Raw genomic sequence first — 27,297 nt, 5'->3', positions numbered from 1 at the left:
GCACAAAAGCACAACCTCAAATAAAATAGTGTTAAAATCTCATCTCTGACTGCAGTGAATTATGCTTGGGTGAAAAACATGGTTTCTGAGCTCTCACTTCAGAGTAAGAGCTTTGTTCATCTGACCGTGGGCTAGGTGAAAACAAATTGTAGTCCTATCATATGATCAAAACAGGTTTAGAGGAAAAGAAGAACTCCAAGCTAAAGTTTTAATACTTACATTTTGTCTTGCTTTTAGTAAAGATCCTTTATTTCTTTCATAATACTCTTACTGATAAAATTTTTTCTCAAGCAGGTAGATTAATTTATTTTGAGTATCAGAGCATATTTTATGTTTGTAGCCAATGTTTTTGAAGTGCCAGCTCTGGGGTTTTTAGTCCTGCTATGAATTATTGTGTTGTAAATAGCTGCACTGGTAAACTGGTCATGCAGAGAACATATTGGGATTTCTGCCTGATGCTATCTTTCTGCATCAGTCCCTGCTTCTGCCTGCTGCCTTCCTGCCTGTTTTTGACTTAAACAGAGTTTTTTACTATTACCTTTGATGTTTTCTTTTTATTTTCACAGTTAACATCCCTTCTTTTCGTGGCCTGGGTATGACTCTCATTCATTGTGTCATGAATGACATCCGTGTTACTGAAAGACAATCTGACCCTGAAAAATTGAAAACAAGATCTTCTTTTGCAATTGCTTCACATGGCACAAACTCAATGGGGCAGAGATATTTAAAGGCTGCCAATCAAACAGAGGAATGGACAACATAATTTACTGTAACAGGGAGAGGTGACTTGGAAAGTTCTACTTTATGAATACTTGCAGAATATCTGAGAAGTCAGCTTAATAGCTCATGGAATAGGCATTTAAAATACTTCTATTAATTTTTTTTTTAATCAGGGACTAGCAGCTAACTCTCTGTAAACTATAGTTGGCTGATCTGGTGGCCTGATTTCTAAGAATTGCAGGAACCCATCAAACTGTATTTTTCAGAGTGACAGTGTCTCAATCTAACATTTTAGCCTGCAAGGCAATTTTAAAATTGTGTGTTATGGTATATAGTGGGTAATCTTGAATTGAAAAAAAAGTATAATTACTTCTTCTAAATAATGACATTTATGGGAAGGTTTTGAATGGTGCTTATGATAGGCCAAACAGTAAATAGCTATATTTGTCTCTTTATTAGTAGATGCCTCTACTAGTACTGCAAAGACTTCTATAGCAGTACTTAAGCTTTTGAGATCATGGATCTGAAACATGTGGCTAAAACACTGTTTGAAATTCAGTCTTCTGCCACAGAAGGGTGCTAGTAATTGTTACACTTGACTGTAAAAGTACTTTTTTGGGATGACTGAAATTTTCAATCTCCACGGTTACCTTTTCTTCAAGTAATTCCTGTTTACATTACAATGCTTACTTTTGTAAATCAGTCATACAAACAAGATACAAAATGTGTTTTATTGCCTATCCTTCTTATCTGAAAACACAGTATTTTTGCCATCTCTGTTCTGTGCTCATCTCTTACCATAGTCTCTGGTTGCAGATTTCTTTATTTATCAGACTGATAACAGTTGAAACTTCTTATGTCTAAACAGTCAAAAATATATTCACACCACCAGAAATTTCTAAACTGATTTTTGTAGGTATCTATTGTATCTATCTGTAGGCAGCTAAGAACAGGTTCTCATGAAGATTGTTGGATGGTCTTAACAAGAGGCCTATTTACTGACACCAGCTCTAATTGGAGTGTGTCATGGGAAGCTCTTGTCTCAGGAGATCTGACATTGTTCCAGGAAGAACCAAGCAGATCCAACGTTAAATTGCTTCAGGCTCTTTTGCAAAGTAGAGCATTTCTGAAGCTGGGAGAATTTTGCCAAGGGACTCACAAGGCATGAATTTCTTGGGATGATGTGCATCACATTCAGTTTTATGGTTTTCCTTTCACTGTTTGAGGACATTGCATAGATGAATAGATTGAAGGGGAACCCACGCCTTTTTCACAGGAGTCTAGTGTAAGCATGGCAGAGTCCTTGTTATGCTCATCAGTGAGATGGGTATTTATTACTTGATCAGTATCTGAAATTTCTATAGGGTTCTCATAAATAAAATGAAGGTGATTGCTCTTTTGATCAGGTCTAGTAGGGAAATATGCAAAGAGTTCTCACAGGCTGCTGATGTCTCAAAATATGTCCACTGTAACAATTCACAGGCTATACAAACTTCATGGTTGTCAAGTGTTCTGCTTGCCCTTGCCATATAGACGTCATGGTTGTCACTGGAGATAGAGCGCTGTACCTTCTGCTCCAAACACATTGGCTCCTACTGTCAGGGCTGGTATCGTGTTGTGAGCATGGGGACACTATGCAAATTGGAAAACATAATGCTGCTCATATGGGAGCTGACTGTGCTAATTCCCACGTTAATCCTGTGAGAGAGTGCAAGATGAACAAGGCGCTCACCCCAAGGCTGGCTAGGGCCAAGCCGTGTGTTCCCACCATTGAGAAAAGCTGAGGTTTCTCTCCAGGTAATCTACTGGACTCCTGACTCCTCACTTAAAGGTGCACCTGCCACCTGAGAGCATTTTCCACTATCCTAGAAGTGTTGAGTGTGGAATAATCTGTGAGGAGTCCACTGATGAAAAGACATTTAACAACAACTCTGAATCTTTTCACCAATTTGCTAAAATTTGGATCACCCAGTCAGCAAGAAGGCCATGTTGGGCTTGCATATGTTGCAGAATCATTTCACCTGTCTGGCACAATAACAATAGATTGATGCAGCTTTCTTAGAGAGACAGAATGTGAGAAATAGCACTTTTTCCCTGTTTGATGTTCAGGAACCATTCTAGGTTTATGGGATGGGAAAGAATCTACTAGTGAGTCAGGCAGTTGATGATAATTGTAAGTCCCTTTCATCTATTCTATTCTATTCTATTCTATTCTATTCTATTCTATTCTATTCTATTCTATTCTATTCTATTCTATTCTATTCTATTCTATTCTATTCTATTCTATTCTATTCTATTCTATTCTATTCTATTCTGTCATAATGATGATGTTTAACCATTCATAATGATGATGTTTAACCACTGAGGTTTTCAATTTATAGGGGATTTCTCTCATGTAGGAATTGAAAGATGAATTGAAAGAGATGATGCATGGAGGCTACTCAAGGTTGCTTTGATTCCTACTGAAATATATTTTATGTAGGATTTAAATGGTTTCTGAAAAGCTTCTGAATGACTTTGCCCTTTTTGTTTGGGCTGAATGTTTCCTGCTTTGATGTATTTTCCTTTTACAAAATATTGATTTTAGAAAAACAGTATGTTTCCCAAAATCATACTGATTATATCACAATATTTAACAAAAATTCCAAAGCGATTTCTTTTCTTTTCTTTTCTTTTCTTTTCTTTTCTTTTCTTTTCTTTTCTTTTCTTTTCTTTTCTTTTCTTTTCTTTTCTTTTCTTTTCTTTTCTTTTCTTTTCTTTTCTTTTCTTTTCTTTTCTTTTCTTTTCTTTTCTTTTCTTTTCTTTTCTTTTCTTTTCTCTTTTCAATTTCAAATTATTTATTCTGTGTTTTCTTACTTCTCTTTATTTTAAAATTTATTTTATGATGCAAGATAAGAAAAAAGGAGATATGAAATATCACCATGACATATTTGATGATGTCAAAATGAGGTCCATCATTGCATGGATCTTTCCAGTAAAATTTTTTTATTCTACTTCCATGGGAAATATCAACATAACATAGTTGAAGTTAGATCCACAATAGGTGAATCACTTTTCCTGTATGTGTTTCTTTTCAGAATTCCCAGACTTGGATATGAAAACCAAGAAAGCAGCTGCTACTTTCTCTTTCCACTGAGTTTAGTTTATGTACAGATTGCTGTTTCAGGAATTTTTTGGTCTTGCTTGATTGAGAATTGAGACCAATCACTTGGCTTGGCTTTAATCTGCCTGTTTGAAGTCTTGAGGGTGACCCCCAGTATTAGTAGGGTAATGGATAGGTAAATTGAAGGAATAAAGTTTTTATTATTTAACTGAGACTTATGTTAATAATGCCAATCATTTAAATGAATGCTAGTCTGGGTTGCCTCATCTTTGAACATGGCTGTTATGCCCTGGCTTTGAAGGAGAAGGGGCTGAGGTTCTTATCAATAGATACCCTTGGGGAAGACTAGAGTGAAATAACACTAAATCACTGGTGTTTATATATATTGTTTGGCTATTATTATCTATAGTAATACAGCAGTATAAAAACATTTCAGACTTCAACTGAAATTCATTTGTTGATGTTGATTGCAGAGAAAAGGATCACAGAAGGCATTTTAGTACTGTGTTGCAAAAGAAATATTTTTAGGAATATTTTAAAGGAATATTGCAATTGCTAAAAAAAAAATAGAAATACACATGCAAAAAGGCACTGGGAAATCTGGATGCTGCATTTTATGTTTATAAATATTTTATATTCTTGCTTTAATGCCTGGTTTACTGTAATTTAATATTGTGACATTTTTTTCTTTCCTTCTCTCTTAAGAAGTCAGAACAGAAGGGATACTTCTTAGGAATTCTCTTACCTTCACAAAAAAGACCCAGCAAACCACTTTAGCCCTTCAGAAAATGTCAGCATAACTCATAGCATGGTTTTCCCTTTATGAACTGAATTTTGAGTATTGGTTATGTATGCAACAATGAATGCATTAATGGATAGCATCAACTTTCTCTACTGTAGCACCAAAAATAGGAAAAGATACACCACAAAAGTATCATTAAAATGATTTAAGATGAAAGGAAATATCCAAAGAGCTTGCAGGATATAAGAGGCCAAATGTTATTGAACCTACTACCAGCAATCTATTGTTGAACATAAAAGGTAGGAAAACACATCAATGGGATGTTACTTTGAAGTAAATCTAATCTTCAGCTGGACAGCAATTAAAACATTTGCCTGTAAATATGCTAAATCCAATTATCTGGCAAGGAAGTCACATGTGTGAACTGTACCAATCTACAGAGGCCAAGAATGTTTTCACTGAGCTCAGATTTATCTTCCTTTTAGTGAAGCTCTTACAAAGCCAGTCCTGAAGGATACCCTGTTGTTCCCTTACGCAGTCCCTCTGGTCAAGGGTAGCACCTCAGTGGCTGGGCATGCAAAATCATTAATGCTATTTAGGAATACATATTTGTATTCATTCTAGCTATCATGAGCTTATTGGCAAGGCTCATAAATTGGAAATTCTGAGCCTGGGAACTGCTTCCTCCAGAAGCACTGGAAAGCCAACCTGCAGGTCATGTTCTCAAGAACCTGTGCTGTCCTTGGTTATGTGTACAGTCATGGCATCATGAAGGTGTTTGAGTGGAAATGAGAAAGGAATTTGGTTATTAACTTAGCACTTGTGCTTTTCCTGTGGTGATGAGTGAGCTCTTTTGTGGTCTCATCACAGCTCCCAGGATTAGTTAATGGCATTAATTTTGGGCACAGACACAATTGTCTTCAGATTTGCTACAGCCTTTCCCTTCTGTAAATTGTATCATGTTGTCTTGAGATGTAATTTGAGAGCTTTTGCTGCCTTTGATTTCCTATTATGTACACTGTGGGAGAAACTGAACTAATCATGACATAGTCACATCTGCAAAGAGGAAATTTACTTGGTAAAATAAACTGAGACACAGACACACAGCATGTGTAGCAAGTAAAACTGGGACATAATCTACATTTGCTAATGAATTGTTTCATAGGGATGTACAACCTGAAAAATGAACACCTAAGGGGTGAGCTGTCTTTCTCTCTCCCAGCATTGCTTTGCTGGAATGATGCATATTCCTGGAGGAAATGTAGATGAGATTAAATAGCACATAGCTTTTCAGCTTCCATTCTGAACACGATGCACTTTCCTGGACATAATACAGATGAGAATATAGATCTAGTGCAAGCTTTGAAAAAAAAAAGTTTCTTAAATGGTTTTCACCCTGATAGTTGTAGGTAGGTAGGTTTTCTCTATCAAGATGAAGAATCCTGATGATGAAATAATTGACTTTTGGCCCAATTTCAAAATATAGAGATTACTGTAAATTGTTGTGGTGCAGGAAGAGGAAAGACATTTATCATCTGTTGTTCAATTTAGTTTTATTTTTTTCTGATGGATGAATGTTAAAAAAACCCTTAGTTAATTTTTATGTATCAGCATTTCAGTAAAATGCTGATGTGGGTTTCTCTGGTACCTATGACTTGGATAAAGTTGGGATTGGATGTCCCAAAGTGATATCTATATTTATTTTTTGATGATATGCAAGGGAGGAAGAGAATCCAAGACCTGTATTTTCCATAGCTGGCAAAGAACAGATTATTTTTTAAACACCTGGTTTGAACAGGGTTTATTCTTGAACTGGCTCTACATGAGCAGGACTAATTTTGTTCCCAGATCATGGGGGACAATGCAGCATAGCATGTTTAGTGTATTTAACCCTATTTTACTATCTGAAAAGTGTCTCTGGTTATATGTGTGTGCTGGATCCTGCACCACTGCCCAAATGAAATAAACCAGGCATCTTTCCAAGGCCAAGTCTTCCAGCTATCTTTCAGAATAACTATGTCACCAAAATAAAAGGGTTGCTTCAACCTGCAAGGATCTCCCTTGCTCCTACCAGATTTTTGTTCCTGGGAAGGAAAATGCCAGAACATCATCAGTGCCTCTCTTTGACTGTCAATTGCCCTTAGCTGCCTCAGAAGTAATAGTTTTTAGGACATAGATACTCCCCAGATATTCTATTGCACACACAAAGGAGAAATAAAACATGTATTTCTTTTTGTTTTTATTTGCTGGCTTGAGAAAGTGGAAAGTCTAATGTGTCTAAGAACCCATTTTGCATTAAACATTCTCTCAAATTTTGGTGAGCATGAATGACAAGCTTCTCACTCAATCTGAATTTTGTGCAATATTTTACTCACCTGTAGGTAACTAATTTAAATTTTGCTACAAGGCTTCTCTTAGTTTCTCACATAACTAATCACATGAAATTATTTTTAAATTTGTCTCACAGTAGTGCAAATTCAGTGCAATAAGGGATAAACAGTAGACAAGGAAACTTGGGACATCCTGGACCCTCTGTCACTTTTGACTATACCATGGTCCATTAACTGAATGAGCCAGTTCATTCAGGAAGTAACACCACTTACCTAAGTGGGCAAGGGTTTCAAAATCTAGGCCATACTTCTTTACAATTATTTTTCTTTATAACTTTATTTGAACTTTTTAGCTTCACGATTACTCCCCCCGAAGAAAAGCAACTGGTATCATGATTATGTAGTTCTATGGCTTGTCAATCATAGGATGTTTTCTAATTCATTGCAACAAGACAATGGCAATGGTGTTTTTTAGATGTACTAGAAATTTTAATCAAGAAAGAAAATGGAGCTGATCTGTTTAACGGGGATGAGAAGTTACTTTCTTCCTGGTTTCTTATTACTCTACTGCTTAATTCCTGGCAGCATTGCATTAATGTTAAGCACTGGTCCCCAGCACCAAGTGGCAATTTATCATCTATCTTGGCAGGCTTCCCTGCTTCATCCTGCACCTGCCTCCTTGAAAGAAAACAAGACATCAGATACTTATTCAAATAATGCAGTAGCTGATCAGCAGAGTATCTACACAATGGTAAGTTATCCATGATAAAAGGACAACTTTTTCATGCATTATATGTGACATATGTGTCCTTTCTCTTAAGATTTATGACATTCATGACGGTGACTATTGTTACTATAATCAAATCTTTTACAGCCTAGCTGCAAAGGTTCAACTTATTGTCAATAGATTTCTATATGAGTCAATCATGCAATTTCATAAATGCTTTGAAACACCTGCACTCTCCTTGTAAGTGCAGAAATAGCAGTATCATGATCTCATCTTTCAAGTCATGAAACTGCTATGTCTCAGTAATTCTCTATTGGAAAACAAAGTGGGAGAAAAATCAAAACTGCATGTTCATTTGCAGTTGCTCCATATGATGCATACATCTGTCACGTATATTTATATATGTATTTGCACCCACATATAGAAATGTTCTCCACTCCTCACAGCGTGACCTAGGGCTGTGCTGCTGCTCTTGCTCAGCACTCCACAGCTGGGGCTGGGGGTGATTCTGGTTGTTGGACATCAGAATCGAGGTGGAAAATAGTGGGAATGCACATGGATTCTTTTTTGTGTGTCATACTGTATATGTGGCTATTTGATTTCTCAAGTTTCCTTATGTGTTTGGATGCCCTAATATTCCTAATGAGTCCTCGTGTGCAACTGCTTAGCAAATACCAACCTTAATGCTTGTGACTTAGAAGCTTTGTTCAGTAGCCACAAAGGCAGAATAAATGCACAAGGCTTTGTGTATCTGGTTCCTTGGGCAAGTTGTCTTGCTTAGCAAATGCAAAGATATTAAATTTCTATTTAGATGATTAAAAAAGAGCTTCTTCATGTTTTACCGCATGACTTGCTCTGTTTATGGTGCATTAGGTGTTTACTACAGTGACAGAAAAACGGCACCTTCTCCATCTCCCTCTTCTCCTTTGTCACAGATGTTTCCCTCAGAAGGACTTGCTTATCACCTGTACCTCCAACAGCATCTAACAATATTTCATTTTTTTAAAAAAAGGTGATACGTATGCTCACCTTCATTTTGTTTTGATTTCTAAAGGTAACAGCTAGTGTCAGGTTTCTCCTTTTATTTCTTGTTTTCAATTGGAACAGTGTGCTGTGTCAGCAAAATCCACAGCTCGCTGCCACATTCTCTTTTGTGTGGCAGTTGTTTGACACATGAAACTGGCAGCTGCTCCTAAAGGACCCTGCAAATCAACCATATTAAAAATACAAAACTTGGAGGGTTATTTTTCACAACGATGGGAAGCTTTCTTAACTACATTTAATTCAGGGGTAAACCTTTACTGCCATAATTAAAAAGAGGAACAAAATAGGAGTGCATTACATGCAATGGGACTGCTAACACCAAAAAGATGGGATGAGATGGGATCAAAACAGCCCATGAAGGAGTTATAGGCTCAGGCCTTCCAACAATTATCCTGACACCTGAGCTGCTGTTGTGTGAACTTTTTGACTGCATGCGACAGTGTTCTCTGCCAGATGTCACTGCAGACATTTGTGTTGTGTTTGGCTCCTACACATAATTGTCACTAAGGTCAGAGCCTCTGGAAAGAGTGTGATAATGATGATGATGGAAACAGTCTTGGACCCCTTGGAGCAATTCTGAATTAAAGCCTAAGGAGGACAAAAGCCTTGTACTGTGTTTCTTCGTAATGTTTAAAAATGTTAAAGATCCATAATAAATTTTAAAAATTATTCATGAGAATTACTTTGTCCCTATCCTACTGATCTTCTCCAGAAGAACATATTCTATTACTTCAGTTGCATTATGGGCTGGACCTATAATTTTGATTAATATCAGTGTTTTATCAAAAATCAGAGAATTTAAGGGGCTTAGCTCCTCAGGCTCCCAGCAACCCCTTATTTCAGGATGTATGGAAAATTCATCTTTCTTCAGGAGTGCATAAAGTGGTTTGTTAATTTGTAGTAGGACATTTTTGTCAAACTGACATATTTAACTTGGCTCTGTCATATGAATAAAGCCAACCACAGAGCACTCAGTTGGAAAATGCCTGCCAAAGTTCTGTTCCATGAGTGTTCTTTGCAAGGGCAGGAGTTGACTCAAAGATCCTTGAGGGTCCCTTCAACTCAGGATGTTCTATGATTTAAGTATTGAGCAAAGCCAAGATGTACTTATAAAGAACTTTATGCTTGCAAGGGGAAGAGGAAAAATGGTGTGGTCCCCTCTTGAGATCCCAGCAAAGCTTCTCTCCCAGTAATATGAGCAGCACCAGCCCAAGGGCAGAGAAATATGTGTGTCTGGGCAGATGTCAAAGGACTGATAGCCTTTACCCACTGGAAAAGGAAAATACTCAGATTCAGGGCTATGCTGTCTTTCACACAAAGGTTCAAATGTAGCCCAAGAGAAAACCCTGTGAGACATTTCAGGCAGTATCAGCTGGCCCCATCAGCCTGGAAGGCACTGGGTGTCTGAAACAGGAAGAAACTGGGTAAAACCATAAATAGAAACAGCACATCTCAATCAGCAGAGCTCCATGGAACATGCCAAACAATCTGTTATCATGAAACAGGAGGATTTGTGAATTAGTCTGTCATGTCCATATCAGGTGAGGGTCAGTGGCATGAGAGCAACATGTTTCATCAGGACTCTGAAAAGAGCTACTTGCTTCTTTTCCAGAAATATCTGAGAGAGTGCTTCCTATCCTGAACAGGCTTACAAATCAGAAGCAGTCCTTTAAAAGAGTGATTCCTCTGTGTGTTGAGATATAAATGTTGCAAATTTTGGCTGGTTTATTTGGTTAAGGACAGTGTAGTGGTATTTTTTCTGTTTCTCGCTGATGGGATTTCAGGAGAAATGTGCAATATGCAAGTTCGGTCTCATCTAGAAGCAATGCACCTCAGCAATTTTTCCTTTATCTTCAGTAGACTTTTATCTGGCCATTTGTGCTTTTGGCAAGTGATAGACAAATTAAATGAGTCATAAAAATGAATATAAAGTTTAGATTGGCTTTATTTCACTAATATCTGAAGTAACCATGCAAATAAAAAAACAGATATTCAACTGTAATATCAACATATGAACAACTTTGAAATCTGAAAATATGTGGTGATGGCATTTGTGATTATATTTGAATAATTTATAGGTTATGTACTTTCTCATTCTGCCCATAGTAATCCAGGTAAAAATACAGGTAAAACGAATCAAATATATTGCTAACTGCAGATTATTCTTTCAGAAATTTTAAATGAAGCTAGCAACTGTTAAGTTGTTAAGTGTTTCATTTAGGAGTAGAAAAAATTGCAGGAGCTCTCTGGTGGTCAAAATACACCTCTCCAGTTAAGTCAGATTCCTTCTAATGCTAAAAAATTCAGCTGATAAAAAGCTTTATTCTAGTTAATTTATTAATTGCAAGCTATTTTAAAGATATACCTAAATTAATAATACTTCTGTCATTCTGTATCTGATTGTTGTGAAAATTTCCACATCAAAATCAAGAAAAGCACCAAACCTAAATAAATTAAGCACAGGTAGAAAAAGAGATTCCCTGAATTCCCAGTGTTGTGTGCTACACATGCTACCTGAGCATGAAGGGAGTTTAACACAAGCAGAGCAAACTCCAGGTTATTTTTTTCCCAGGTGTAAATGTCCCACTCCATGCCGGGAGACCTCACAACTGTGCAAAGCAAATAACTACTGATAACTGTGCTTTGACACTGAAGGGAATGACTGCCCCTGGGGCAGTGTGACTGTGAACTGGGGCTCTGATGGTTCTCTGGTTTTTGTAAGTTCTTAAAAATACATTTATACTTCATAATTGAAGCGTTTTATGAGCTATAATGAGGGGGGGGGGGGGGGAAATGTCACGTCAAATTGTGTGTATCATGGCTAGAAAATAAGACTCAATATTGAGTCTATATGTTTCCTATTCATGGTAACAAAATGTAGTTACAGCCAACTTGGTTTCCAAAATCAGAACTCCCAGAGGATTTATATAAACACTATGTTAGGGTTAGTACTTCTCAGTGAAGCAGTCTGATACCTAGCACACATGTGAGGCACAGACATTGCAGGAGAACCTGTACAATTTATCATTTTGCTTAGGATTTGTGGGAATAAGTGAAGAGGAAGCATTGCAGTCTTTTTCCTCCTGCTCATATGTGGCTGTGAGCACAAGGCTGATCCCCCAGGAGTGCTAATGCAGTCTCTTCTGGCACTCCCTGGCACTGTGTGGGCATAAGCCAGCTGCACTTTTGAAGCCCACTCCTTCCTTCTGCCTTTGAACATGGTTGGTCTGCCTGATGACTGTCCCCTGAGCTGGAGCAGAGTCCTGAAGTGTCCTTGCAGCCTGGCCCTCCTGTGCTGAGTGTTTTACCATGTGCACACTGCTGGCTCATGGATCATTCCCAGCGTGGGCACTCAGGTGACAGTCCACAACAGGGCACCCAGCACTTGGTGCAACTAAATTTTCACTTTGAGAGTCCTGTGCAGTGCAGTGTCTGCACCCCACAGCCTTATATAACCACTAAGGTGTGATTATGGGCATGGTGTGTCTGATTTATAGTACTGAAATCAGTGTAAAAGGTCCTGGTTTCTACATTAGGCTGGGACTGTCTAACACAGCTTTGAGTATTCTTCAGTACAGGAGATAATTACAAGATTTAGTGTGCTTCTAAAGGAAAATTACTCCTCATTGTGTTTTTATTTCCAGCCTTCTGGAATAAAAACACCAAGTACCCTCAAAAATGCTTTCTTTGCTCCTGAAATGCATCAAAAAGACTGGTTGGGAATAAAAATATCAGAGTCTGCTTTGTTTAGAGGTTGCTGCTGACCAACCCATTTACTGAGTAAGTAGGAAGCAGAATCAGGTATACAGCTAATTACATACATACAACTGCATACTGAAGAAGAGATGAATTTTGCAATTATATGGGAAAAGACAGAAACAGCTGTTTTCCTGAACTGCATTTAAAAAGAAACAAAAAACCACCCAAACAAAAACAAAGCAAACAGGCAAAAAACAAAACTCCACAATGAGCCAATAACAAAATATGTCACCTTGTAAGAATCTGTTTGTGAGGTCTTCAAAGTATTTTAGCTGGCATATTCCCTTCAACAAGTACCGTACTGTTCCACAGAATATTGAGGTATTATAAATTCAAAGTCCATTTTAATGTTAAATAGTTAATGTAAGTATGGAATTTTCCCTCTTTGAGAAGATATTTGAATGTGTTAAATTAGATGTTTAGATTTTGAAGAATCAGACATAAAGTAAGCAGCTGTGACATGATGGGCAAATAATTATGTGCACTTAATTCCCTATTAAGTATGTATACAGCCAAAAAAGCACTATTTGAAGGCTTGGCCACTTTGTTATGACGGAGAACCCACAAACAGAGCAGGTTTGGGATCAGGAATAATTTACACTGTGAGAGAAGTGACAGTTCTGTTGCAGGATGGCTCTGTGCAGGGTTCTTGGGGTGCTCATTTAAAGCTCTGTAAGGAGTCACCTTCCCCTCATGTGGAATCTTAGGGTTTCTTTTAAAGTGCTGTGGCAGTTCCTATCCATCAGACACTGAACATTTTGTGGAGCCCCACCAGTCAAATAATTTTGCTTCAGCTGGTCTTGAACGTTTATGCTTCAGTAAAGTGCATATGCATTTCCTATCCCTGGTATTTCCTGCTACACTGACACACACAGAGCTGTGCTGTTGTCCACCTGCCTGCAGCAGAGCTGAGGTCACCCAGTCCCACCCAGCTTTGTGCAGTCCACAGCCAGCCCTGGGCTCTAGAGTGAGCTAGACCAGTGCTGCTCTGACAGGCAATACAGGAATGGAAGCAAAGGAAAGTGTCTGTAGCTCATATCTCTAGAATGTCACTGAAAGCAAAATTTAGTAACCAAATAATCAGTGCTATCATCACGAACAGTCTTCAGTCTTCACCCTTTCTCACAGAATTGCCCAGCATTGAACTTTTTTTCACGTCATTACACTGAACTACATTTTGAAGTCCTCTGTTTAAAAGTCCTCAAATTATCTTTGTTAGTTGCCTAATGTTTTCCTTTTGTTTCTTGAGGTTTTACAGTGAATTAGACCACAAAAAGAACATTTAGCTATGTAGCAGAATAATACATTGTTGTGGTGATGGGGGCAGAAATAACAGCATGACAGTTTCCTCTGTATGGTATCGTATATTTCTGTATGTGACCCTGTTCAAATTATTCTTTTTAAAACTGACTGCTTAGCAGAGGCTGTCTAGGCAGGAAATGTGATCCTGTTTGTCACAGTGTCTGTCAATGTGTGAATGGAACTGCTAAACTGATTTACAGTGTTTTAGTGTGAGGCTAGAGTTACACAACAATTAGAGAGAAGACATCAGTGGTATTTTATTTATAAAAGGTCTGTACGCATTCTATAATTAGGCCAATCTAACCACAATAATTTATGAGCTGTAGTTGGCAGAAAATAGTCTCAAAAAATTAATTACCACAGACAGTGACTCAGGAAAGTCTGATCTGTAAATGTTTTGCAGCTAAACCAGTGTTTATGTATATACTTGCTTTAAGAACTTTTAAAATCCTCCCTATGTCTTGCATAGGACATGCTCAGAGAACTCATATAGAGAGGATGATGTTCTTCAGACATCTCAAAGGTCTTAGCCTCAAAACAGGCTTAAAGCCTCACCTAAAATTATTAAATTAGCATTTTTTCTTCTGGTTTGCCTTGGAGCAAGGGAGTGTACACTCACTTCAGCAAACAGGTCACTTGGCTTTTCTCAGTCTTCATAGACAATGTCTTTATACTTTGTGATTCTTTGGGAAGCTTTGCCTGTCTGAAGACCAAACAGTCAACTGCAACCTGAACATGAGGTCTTTTAAAATGCCTCAGCAGCAGAAAAATATGGAGATTATAATTTTTTCCCCTGAGATCCCTTGTGAGTTCTCACATTCAAAAGTACAGCACTTTCAGCGCCCTACATTTTCACCTGCATAAAATGACTTGAAGGTATAGCTTGCAAATGATGGTACGTGCTGCTGTTTATCAATGCGATTTTTAAATATTTCTTTAGGCTTTTTAGAGTCATCAAATAGTCATAGTTATTTATTCTCAATATCTTTTACTGTTGGCAGGTAAAGACCCTTTCTCTCAGTCTCAATTTTTTTTTTTTAATCTAAAGGATTTTGTGTAGAAGCCAAGACCCCCAAATGTAATATTTTCATTTCTTCTGGCAGCAGCAGGGCAAAATATGCTGCAAAAGCTGACCAAACTGGGGGAAGAGAAGTAATGTGAAGTGAGGTGTCAAATGATGCAGCCTGCAAGGAGGTGTTACAGAGTGAGAGTGCCCTTGTTTCAGGCTCAACCCCAAATTTATGATGTAACTTGTGGTTTGTCTACCCAGCTACTCCCTCACAGCCAGACTGTTGTGTTCCATATCTCAGATTTGAGGGCTTTGCAGGAGGGAGAGGCAGATTGGCTCCCATCGTGGGATTAAACCAACAGAGAATCACACACAAATTTATGGCAGGTGATGGCAATCTGCAGGAATAGCTTCTAAAATCAGCTTCCCACTGTGCTAAGGAAGTGGTTCTTATTGCAGCTACTGGCAAGCTGCCTTCAAATGGCTTGCACAGCTCTTGCAGTGGCTGGTGAGAAAAGTGGCCCTGGAGCCACTCAGGCAACATGCACTTGGTCCTTGATCTTGGATCTGCCTCCCCATGGCTCACTGGGCAGAGGGTGGCAAACCTTTTCTGACCTAAAATTGCACTGTGTCCATCACTTCATTAGAGAAACTCTTGTAATGTGCAAAAACTGGCAAAGCATCCAGGTTATGTTTTTTTTTTAATATGGTTTCATTTTCCTTTCTCAAAGATATATATCTAGATATAGATATGTATATATAAATTAAAAATAGACTTCTTAAAAGACTTTTTAAATGTTAAACATGGTTTTAAAGGAAAACCCAGTTATTCTACCAATCTTAAAATCTTCTAATTCTGTTATTGTCAAATTTTTCTTCATATATCTTTGATTGGAATAATGTGAAAAGTAAAGACCATTATGCTAAAATAAGGGCTTGGGTACTTTTGCTGATCAACTTGTTAATATTCAGAAAATGATTAAAATATCTTCTTTCTTGCTCAGTTTCATTTATTGTAACATTTTTTGACAGGCTTTTACGAGACTGAATCCACACTGGAGAGCTGAGACAGTCACTTTACTGCACAGCTGCCTAAGACTCAGGATGGTACAGGTGAGCTGAGGATTGTTTCCTTAAGGTCTTCTTAACTTTTATATACTGTGTTCCCATTCCTGTTAAAGTGCACCAGCCTGGACATCTAATAATAACTAGTTCTGATTCCCTTGATTAATTCCAGGTTTACCCCTGGGTTCTAGTCCCATTTCTTATCTGATCTCTGCTCATGCTTGCTGTTGGGTTTTATTCATCTGATCTCTCAGTTTATCTCTATTATACATCTTATGGGTTGCTGAATGAAGGCTGCTCTCAAATAGCATGTGCTTTTGAAGGTTTAATTGCTTGGTTTGGGGACCTTGCAGCTTGTGGATGGTTTATAATCCAGTGATTGTGTTTTTATTTTCTCCAATATTGCACGCATTTGTGTTCATTCTTTCTCTGGCCTTACATATAGTGATGTATTTATACAGATAGTATACTTCATAAATGCTATAATGGGCAAATTTGGATGACTCTTATAAGATAATGGACATGGCTCTGTGTATTTGTGTGTATTTTTACAATTTACAAATCACTCAAACATTTCTAAAAGTTTCCTGGCCATGAGTTTTATTTTTCTGTGAGTGAAAAGAAACATAGGGATAACTGCTGATTTATGAACCTTCATATCACCACATTGCCACCATTGGCAAAATCTCTAAAACAACTAAAGCTCTGAAATTAAAAGCAACTGGAAACTTTACTAAGCTGTCAGTTATATCAGCTACTTCCACCAGCTTCTCACACTAGCATTGCTTTTTCTGGGAAATTTCCCACAGAATATTGAATGAGAAGGGTTTCTGCATGGTGATAGAAGGTAGGAGCAAAGGAAGGCAGTGATTTGATAATCCAGACTGAGACTGTCACTTCCTACATGATATAAATGTGAGAAGGCAATGGCAGTAGTTGTCAGCAACATGAACCAAGAGGAGCTAGGTCTGATATTTCTGGTGGTGCTTGGAGGATGGGAAACAATGTCAGTTAGAAGAAAAACATTGTCATGATTGGAAATGCCACTTTGAAATTGATGGCAAAAACCTTGAATTTGATGTGGAAAGATAAGCTGGGGCAACAGGGTAAAAAGATGACCTTATATTTTCTGGCCATCATACAAAGCTTTCTGACCCTGGCCTTGATAATTTATAAGGTGATTACTAATGTAGGTGCAATTTCAGCATCAAAGAACTTCAAATGAAATTCCTCTCCTCTTCTGCCCATTTTTGGTTTTTTTATGGCCTACTGCATGTAAATCACAGCAATATACACTCCATTGCACACAGGCTGGGCAGATGCAATGCTGGTTTAAGAAAGCTTATCTGAATCTAGTTGCTCTAAGAGATCTGATCCCTGTACATCCTTTTGAAACTAGCCCAGTGTTTGATAATTCCCTTCTTTATTTCTGATCCACATATTTGCATGATTGTTGAGCTACTCTATAGAACTTTTCTACTGAATATATTTCTACAGCTCCAAGCTCCATAAACTGTTTCTGAATCTAGTGCCACTACTGTGCAAATGGGAGAAGAATTCAGAGTCTTAGGCAAATATCCGAAGCTTAATTTTTATCCTGATCTGCTGAAGGTTACTGTGAATCTGGTTGCAGTAATACTGAATTACTGGAACAGCACCTCTGAAAACACATGCTAACAATGCAGGTCCACGGTCACTGTCTCCTATTGTATCCCTGACTGACAATGCAATTGTAAGACTATGTGGGTATAGTTTTTGTTGTGATTAAACAAACTCTTGCTGGATCTTTTTGACATTCAGCTGTTGCTGAAGATGTTAAAGCAAAAGTAAATGTACTAATCATTGGTAACAAAGCAGCCTAATCCACACTGACCTACAATTTGTTTAGGATCCTTTGGCTCAACAAAGAGATTAAAGTATATAAAATAGAAGAGGTAAATAGTGGGTCAGAGATTAGAAGTGAAAAAGGAAAAGGCTGGTTTCTCTCAGACCACACACTGATAGTGGACTTTTGGTCACTGATTGTTAGAAAATGTTTCATGTTTCACTTTCCCCCAGAACCTTAGAAACAGAAGTTTTGATTGGCACTTGTCATGACTGATAGAGAGACGAAGATGCTTTGGTTAAAAAGGAGAGGGAGGCAGCCGTGTCAAAAGCAGAAGTAGTCAAAGGATGATTCCTTCTTTCTGTGGTTTTGTCTCTTTCTAAATTATTCAAATCTGGGTGGCATCTTAGGATAACTGGCATTTTGACACAGCTTAAAGGATTGTCTCACTAACTCTATTGAGCTAAGGCTGCCATCCTTTTTAAGAAAAATTATAAAGAGGCAGATTTTCTATAATCTGATATGTATACAAACCAAAGGCAGCTTGATACAGGCATCTTAAATATTTTGGAAGGGGGGCAGCAATTTTATCCATTTTGGGACTGATTGTCTTTTGCATCCATCTGCAAGAATGCTACTTATTGGTCCAAAAAAAAGCCTTTATTTGATTTTCTTTAGAATATCCCTAGTTGCTTGCAATGCATCTGGTGGCTACAAATCCAAGTCAGGCCAGCTGGATCAGAATCAACAAATGTGGGGAATTTTCTCAGTCGAAAGAAGGTACCTCACCAACAGGGAATCTCCTCTATTGATGGTCATCCTGATTATGGATTTTTCTTTTAGGGGCAATTTCCTTTCTTTCTTTTCAGAAAGGGACCGTGTCCCCTCTTAGTGCTTTGTCTGAACCAGGCTGGCTGGCTTAAATGGGCTCCCCAGGGTTAGGAGCTCCTCTGTCATTCTAAGCTGCCATTTTATGCTTTGGTGTCCTCTTCACTTATCCATAACCAGAGCCAAATCCTGCTCACATTCACAGGAATCATCCACTGAAATAAATAATTGCATAAATTTTGGATTAGAAGGATTAGATGTCCAATGGCATTCTGTGCTTAACTTCTTGAAATCATTCAGCAAAGCCCATGATTCCCACACTGTTACAGCCATTGCACTTGGCTGTAGTTGGAGGGGAAAATATCATCGTGGCCCTTGTATTGATGTATTTCTTTGAGCTCCTAGCAAGCCAACCAACAGCCTTCATTGTGTGGCTCAGTTTTTTAATTCCCCCTGAAAAAAATCTTTGGTTTTCCAAAAAGGACAGCTACATTGGACTGACTCTCTGCATGTATGGAGCCCAGGGGTTTTCAGGGGTCCTTCCATCCCCACCCAAGAATAGTCATCAAGCTGAAGTACTAAATGAAATTAATTGGATAAATGCATCTTTTAATGAGAACTGAACTCTAGACATATTTATTGTTGGTTTGTTTTTTTTTTTTTCTAGTAGCCAGTTTAGCTTCTAGGATGAATCTTCTAGACTTTTTTGAATAGGAGCATTCATTACTCCAATAACACATATCAAGATAATTGTACAAAATTTCTGGAAAGACAACTGAAATGAGAGTAGTCACAATGCTGGGAATGTGAGGCAGGTGATTTCTTTACTTAACTAGAAAAGTATGAACACTCAGCACTTTGAACTATTAATATCTTGGTTTTCTTAGCTGTTAACCAGGGAAGGGCCAAAAGACACGCACCCCTAGTCTCTTAACAATTTTTTTTCCTGATTTGAAAAAATTCTGTATCTTTATGTATGATTTACCTTTTGTTACCTAGTGGTAAAAGAAACAGTTAAGACTCACATGAAGAGAAAGATAGTTTTTTGTTGCAGGTAGAATTTCTGAACTCTGCAGAAGGCCTTTGTGAGACTTGTGTGGACTTTGGTAGGGTTGCCAACCTGGATTGCAGAAACCTTCAATGTGCAGAGCAGTGAGAGGAAGAAAAAGCACAAGTCTTTCATTGTCCTTTGTGGGGGCAGGAGTTGAACTCAGTGATCTTGATGGGTCCCTTCCAACTCAGCATATTCTATGATTCATATTAATTCATAAGTCAAGAAGACTCAGACCAACTCCCACTTTCAAGATGGGGACCTTTTAATTTTAGGCTTGTATTTGATTCCCCAGATCAAAGGAGAAGGAGGTAGCTGCACCACTTGAATCAAACTCCTGTCTGCACCATTTCCTATTCTGTTCCATATTTCAGACATGATTGTGATTACCAAATAACCCTTAATCATCCCAAATACATTTCTGAAAAAGTGTCCTCTGTAAAGTGATACCTTTTATGATAGCAGAAGAGACAGGGGGTCTATTTTCAAGACTAAATAATACACTCAAAACCTGAGCAAGCCTTCCTTTTACACAATTGAATCTATTTGTGTCTATGAAATAATTAGTTTGTCACATGCAATTGCCCAGAAGAAATTCAGATTCTGCACCAGTGACACGCATGAGAGTTATAATATTTTTGCATGTGCAGTTTAAACTGGTTTGCTGTATAATCCTGACCCAAGGAATTTTCAAATGCACTGTTTCATCTGATTAGAACTAAACACTTTTTGTTGATTTTACTCTGTGGTTGGCAAACATGATTTACATTTTTTAATGTGTAAATCTTCACAGATTCTGGAAGTAGGTCCCAGATTTTAAATTAGGCAGCAACAAGTAAAGCAAACCACTGAATAATCAGAATATCCTATACTGGAATTATTTGCTCAGGTTGCTGAAATCTGTGGCCCTAAAGAGCCAACTGTATGGTCTATATTTTCCCCAAACTGTGAAATTAGATTCCTTTTACGGATCCATCACGGTAGTATGGAGCCATTAGATACATCATCCTACACTTGTCAGCCAGCCTTTCCTGTTCATTGGGACTGTAAAGCATATTAAGCACACAATAATAGTACCCTTCAGGATGATTAGGTTGTCACATTTTCCAGTTGAATAATGTACTTTGCTCTTGAATCCCACAAGCAGCAGAGGGCTTCTTTGAAACCCAGGTCTTCCATGTTCCTCTTGTAAAAGGTGGTGCCAGAGATGTTTCTTTCTCCTCTGCCACTGGGTTTTCTTCTCAAATTCTTCCAGTGTGGTACCTGTGGAAGTCAGCACGGATACCAGGTCTTCAGACAACCATGCTTCATCTTGCAGTGCCAGTTCCTGGAAAGAGCCTGAAATGTGCTGGCAAGCTGCAGAGTCACAGCACTGAGTGAAAAGAAAGTTGTTCAAACAACATCTAATGGACTTAATCCCCACTTCCTGCCCTTTCAGGATAACTACTGAGTTTCAAAGGCAGTGCAAACTAATACACAATTCCTAGGAACAGTTTGACAAAGTTAAAACATCCATCAGACTGAAATTGGTGGCAAATGAAAGTCTCTCAAAAGACTAGAAAGGTGAATGACAAATTTCTTTTGTTAGTGTTTCGGTCTACCCAGTGACCTGCAGCCTGGCCATGGCCAGGCATGAAAAGCTCAGCCTGCCCAGAGCAGCTCCTGACCTCAGCAGCCCCATTTCCTTGCTATGTATGCCAAGGCCTGGATGACTCTGGAGCTGTTTTGGTGCCTTGCAGGGAAAATTGCATCTGTGTCCTGTAGATGCTTAACTTAAGCGGGGACAAGCTCATATCCAGCTTTCTGTTCTTTAGAGTTAATAGGTATTTTAGGGTCAATCTCAATTTTACCATTCTTATGTTTGCCTCTTTTGGTAGCTGCTCCTTTTGTTGGTTGCATCTCTAAGAAAAAACCTGCAGCTCAAACCACACTGTGATGTGTTCTCTGTGGCTTCTCTGCAAACTCTCTCCCAAGGTGCTGGGTGGTTGACAAGGCATCCCTGACTTCAGGCCTCCTCCTGCTGTGCAGAAGTACCATGCCTGTAATGCAAAATCATGATCTGTTTTAAATGGGTTGGTTTTGTACTTGCCAGTTTTATGTCATGCAAAGCTATTATCATGTGAGCCACCTTTTCTCCCCCCCTGTATCAGGTCTGCTTTACACTCTTTTTTTTTTGTGGCATCAAGAGAGCATGAAGACATTAGCATCACATAACTCCATGTTGCACCTTTCTGGATACCTTGAAAAAATACAACTTTGTAGACATGCCTGGTTTGGATCCCATTTGTAGACCTGGGGATCTACTACAGGATGTTCTGCTGTTGGTGACCAAAACAGTGCCATGTAAATCTTCTGAGATGCCAGCAGGAATTTGAACTTTTCCATTACCACAAGGATGGGTGTGTGAGCTCAAATGAGCTGAGGGGTTTATTGTCCCATTGTCAGCTGTGCTCATTGTGCCAGCGCTCCTCTTCTGGGCTGGGGCATCCTCCTCCTGAATCACTGCTGACATCTCCTAACAACACAAGTGCTGGCCCTGCAGACACTCTTCCCATCCACACTTGCTGTCAGCAAAATTCCCACTGAAAATGCCAACAAAGCAAATTATATGCTATTGTGCAATCTTGCTATAATCGTTTCTGTAGAAAATGTGCCTTTAATAAGTGCATTGCAAGAAATTCCCTTCTCTTTTGTGTTTAGCATAATGAACCTTCAAGACAACATTTAAAAGAAAGCATAGCAGTCATTAAGCTCCTATTTCTGTGTTTATTTATCGAGCAATTTATATTAAGCAGCAAGTATAATTAGCTTTTTTGTAGAAATACTAAGCAAACTTGGAGTGTTTTAAAACACAATAAGGCACCCTGCAGTGGTTCTCTTGTTAAATATTTTATTCAGAGAAGATACTCAGAGATGCCACAGGTTCTCCTGTCTGACAGTGTTTAATTGCTGGTGTTTCTAGATCCTTTTTCAGCCTTGTGTGCCAGCAGCTGCCCTCAGAAGTCATTAAGAAGCTTTATCTAGCAAAGTGCTGCCAGACAGTTTGGCAAAATTGTCTAATCAAAGCAAAGCAACTGGCCTTGACTCATTCGGGTCAGGAGGAGAATTAAAAAGGTGGAGCCCACAGCAGAGGTGCAAATGCCAAGGGAGGGCTTGACACTGGTGTTTGCAGGTGTGTGTGGATAGCACAGTGCAGCTCCATGCCCCATTAAGAAGTTCACTCCTGTACCTCTGTGCCTGACCCTGCAGTAAACCTCAGGTGTGGAGCTGGTGTCTGGGATCCTGGCAAATTTCTGTCCCTGCTCAGGTTGTTAGAGATAACTTTTATGATGCTGACTCTAGAAGTCTCCTTGTGGCTCCTGTGTGCTGTTCCAAGTTTCTAGATGAGAGTCAGAATACATCTATTCTCTCACCCCTGACACATGTCCCTCTCTCTGGTAGAGCCCAGTCCTCAGAAGCAGTGGTTGCTCTGTGTTCTGAGCAATCTGAAGATGCACAGAAGCATCCATCCCTTGGGACTTTGTGCAGCCTCTGCACTGCTGTTCCTGCCCAGGTACACACGGTGGGAGGTCAGCAGAGTGGAGACCTCATTTGCCTGTGGAACTCTAAGTTGTAAGTGGGTCTTTACAGGTTGTGTCTTTATTCAGCAGAGACATTTTACTTGTGCTACTCAAAAGGAAAACCTGTTTCTCTCTACTGGCTGGAGAGGGAACCTGATGTGTCCTCACAGCAGCTAGTAAGAAGTGTTTTCCTCCTTTGGTGGGCTGCAAAGAAGCTGTTAAAAGCCCTCTGAGCTGGCACCCCAGGAGCTGTTAGCTACTGCTTTGCTTTGGCAGCAAAGCTGGTTGGAGCTGTGGGTCCTTTCTGGTAGAGTGACAGCACAAGCTCCTCTGTCTTAGAGGCTTGTAAGGAGATGCTGGCAGCTCCTTTCACCAGAAGAAAAAAAAGGGAAGTAAGAGGGAGAAGCTGTGTTTATGCATCAGGCCTTTCCTCTTTCACACCTCCACAGTGAACAGTTGGACGTTGCTTATTTTTGGAACAAACAAAATTCAGTAAACACCATCTGCTTCTGACAAAATGAGCAACACTCGCTAAAACAGAAACAACAATATGCATTAAAATACCTCTGAAAGAACAACAGGCCCAATAAAAATATAACAAAGGCTGAGGTTCTGTTCAGTGCCAAAAGTGTTGATAGAAAGAAATTTTTGCATTAAGTCTAAAATAGAACTGTACCTAACAGAATCCTAAAATAAACCAGAAAAGTTACTTTTTTTTGGTTTGTTATTTTTTTTTTTCCTGCATGAAGTCCAAACCAGAAATTTAGCAACTGCCTATAAATCTGTTTCCACCATGAGACACCTCTGTGGGGTGCCATACAGAATTTACAACACTTAGAGTTAATCTTTACTTCTATGCTGTCATGAGCCCATTTTTGCCTTATACAGAACTGAAAGGAATTCAATTTGATGGGCAAATTCCATTGTCTTTCTGGGAATTGTGAAGGTCAGTGAATGCTCTGTTCTAATCCTTGCCCTAGTGAAAAATATCACTAAATGAAGGCCCTTGGAGCAGCTTCCTCACTTCCTGCTCAGAGGGTGATGTGATGCTCCTTTGCTTCTCAGAGCATGTCTCATGTAATCATCACTCAGTGTCACAAAGAGAGATTCTAGCAATTGTGTAGTTATGAGAATTGCTCTGCTGAGCATGGCATGGCTTTTCTCTGGTTCCCTCTTAAGTGGGCTGTGGAGATGGACTTGGACAGGTTTTCTGTGACCTTAACATCAATATCACATTAATGATATGTGGGAACTGCTCCCTTCTGAGGTCAGCCTCTGTGAGCATGTCATCACCTGAGCTATCATCCACATAAAAGACCTTAATGTGCCTCAGACTGCTCCAGGCCACCATCCCTGTTGCACCAGCCAGGTAGCAAGGTGCCCATGCAGGTTCTGATTTTGCAAGACCTTGACAAATCCATAATGCCATATGTTGATACTGTACCTCATCCAGACAGAGAAAAAGTCATGGGCCTCCTTTTGGGAGCAGGAGGCAAACCAGACTATGGACTGATAAAAAACTCAGCAAAGGGTCTAATAAAACCAGGTTTGTGTTCATGGAAAACTTCACAAGCTGTGGAGCAATATCAGTCGAAGCGAGTTGGCCATGGGGTAGGTGTTTTAGCTAATTTGGGCAGCTTTAGATGTAAGAAATCCTTGCTGAGTAGATGTGTTGAATAATGCAATAAGGAAGAGACATCATCCTTGTAGCCCAGCCTTTCAGACTGTCTGGGTACTGACAGGACATTGAGGGATAGTGCTTGAGTCTGTTCAGTACATTTTAGCTAAATGATCCTAATTACTCTGGATCAGCAGCAAAGCTGCCTAAAAATGCATCATCCTCCTGATCAACTGACCCTCAGAGGTCTTTAGACATGAGTTTTCCTTCTGCATTATTGACAAAGATGTTAAATAGGAGTGAACCAAAATACATCTTAATAACTGTTGTTAATTTGTAATGAGATTTTTAGACCTGTCAGCCGGTTTTTAACCCACTGAATAGGTAGCATGATAGTTTGGTGCTATTCCAGTGTCTTAATCAAAGTTTCATGTGATACCAAGTGAAATACACAGTAGAAGTCCTAAGTTGATTACCTATATCAACCAAACCAGTAATCTTATCCACAAAACAAATCAAGTTATTTTGACAAGATCTATTTTCATAACCCCGTGTTGACTGGCATTAATTATATTTCCCTCCTTCCATTCTTTATTAATCAAATCCCTTATCAGCTGCTGCACTGTTTTGCCTGGGTTTGATGTCAAGCTGACAGGTCTATAATTACCTGGGTCGTGCCATTTACCCTTTTTAAACAGTGGCACAATATTAGCTTTCCACCCAGCTCTGGTGCTTCCTCAGTGTTTGGGAAATGAGGAGCCAAAGAACTGCTTCAATTTCTGTTAAAACTCTTGGAAATAATTTTCCAGGTTGGCTGATGTCTAACTTTTGTGCATGCTTTTAATACCTTTATAAGCTGTTATTGTAGTGGGAGGCATGTTATAATCATCCTCTGATTTTGTTTGCATCAGTAAATTAAGTAAGAGCTCAGTATAGCAATTTGATGGGTTTTCCTAACTACACCAAAGGACTGTACATTAAGCATGTCTGCTTTTTCCTTATTGTTGTTACTGGTGTTTGTGTCCCTTCTTTTTAAAATCAGTAATGTAAAACCATTGTTAGGTGCTTTTGCTTTTGATACAGTTTAAGTCTTCCAATATGGGAATTTACCTCAAAGCACTTTATGAGCTTCAGATGAACAGATTTCCAAAGTTAGAATAGAATAGAATAGAATAGAATAGAATAGAATAGAATAGAATAGAATAGAATAGAATAGAATAGAATAGAATAGAATAGAATAGAATAGAAATGGTTTGGTTTAGGTTGGGTTGGAAGGGTCCTTAAATATTATCTAGTTCCACTCCCATGCCATAGACAGGGATGCTGCCTGCTAGATGAGGTTAGAGCCCCATTTGATCTGGCCTTGAACACTTCCAGGGAGTGAATATCTACAGCTTCCCTGGGCCTATTCCAATGCTTCATCACTTCCAAGTAAAGAAATTCATCCCAACATCTAACCTAAACCTCCCCTCTTTTAGTTTAAAATAATTCCCCCTTGTCCTATCGGTATTTGCCCATGTAAAAGTCACTTACCAATTTTTTTATAAGACTCCTTGCAATACTGAAAGTACTGAAATTATCCACAGTTTGACTAATGATCTCAGCCTCATGAAGGCCAGCAAGTTTCCAGACTCCTTTACAGCACACCTGGATGTTGCTGTGGTGCCCAATGGACTAATGTGTGATTTACACAGATGAGCCAGAGCAGCCAGGCCTGTGGAGGCTCAGCCCATGCTGGTTTCATTGTGCCTCTTTTCCTGGAGGTAAACTGTGGTAGTGGGGGTAGTTGGTGGACTGTACTGCTTCCTAACTGACCCAAAGACCAAATTGGTCTTTCCCTGCAGTACCTGCAGGACACCTATAAGAAATACATTTATCACATTAAAAAAAAAAAAACCAAAAAACAAAAAACAAAAAAAAACCCCAAAAAACCAGGGGAATACAGTAATGAGGTAGAAGAAACTCAGATATTAAAAAGAGAGCAAAAGAATTATTTCCTTCTCTCAGTGGTGTGGGTGGCAGATGTGAGAAAATACGGCATGAATCTCTCCTCACATTCCTCCTGTTTTGTTGAGGAATATTCAGTTTTGCTGCACTTAAGCATTAAAGATGTCTATTGGGAAAAGCAGAGAGAAGATAATGCTTTTTTTAGACAGGTTCTTGCTGTAGATTTCCATTTCATGCTAGACTGCATAGAAGAAATCAACCTGTGTGCATGAAAGGCTGGTGTGAGGGGTGGGCAGGGTGCTGGTATCGGGGAGGGGAGTGCTCAGTATGTAATCAGATAAAGAGAGCTGCTTGGCATTAGTGTGGTGGCTTTGTCCAAGCTCCCAGCATCTCCAAAGGGCCAAAGCACACCCTTCATTTGTCACCCCAGCGCACCTTTTGTGTGAATAATTTCCCATTGGTATTACCCAGAGCTTGGAGTCGATAGCTGGACTAGCCTCTTTGCTTGTACTATTATTTCCAGCAAGCTTCATACATCTGCAGTAAATCCAGGAGGATTTGCAAGTGGGTTAAGGAAGTATGAGTGACAGAATGAGCTGATAAGGCCTGAGTCCCACAGAAACAAAAGGCTTCCCATTTTGTCCTGACAAGACAGGCGCTCCCTTGG

At 39.0% G+C, this 27,297-nt stretch overlaps 1 long non-coding RNA gene across 1 annotated transcript in view; it reads left to right on the top strand.

The window, feature by feature from the left end:
• Window positions 1-7,480: 7,480 nt before the first annotated feature.
• LOC306801331 overlaps window positions 7,481-27,297 on the top strand; it is a 91,257-nt gene continuing 71,440 nt past the window's right edge. Inside the window, exons 1-2 of the long non-coding RNA XR_013774061.1 lie at window positions 7,481-7,646; window positions 15,769-15,849. This is a non-coding gene — a long non-coding RNA (uncharacterized lncRNA). The remainder of the gene's footprint in view (window positions 7,647-15,768; window positions 15,850-27,297) is intronic.

This window comes from Erithacus rubecula, assembly GCF_903797595.1.
Source record: "Erithacus rubecula genome assembly, chromosome: 4".
Classification (NCBI taxonomy): domain Eukaryota; kingdom Metazoa; phylum Chordata; class Aves; order Passeriformes; family Muscicapidae; genus Erithacus; species Erithacus rubecula.
The sequence above is the reverse complement of the archived record's forward strand: the minus strand, read 5'-3'. Positions and strand labels throughout refer to the sequence as shown.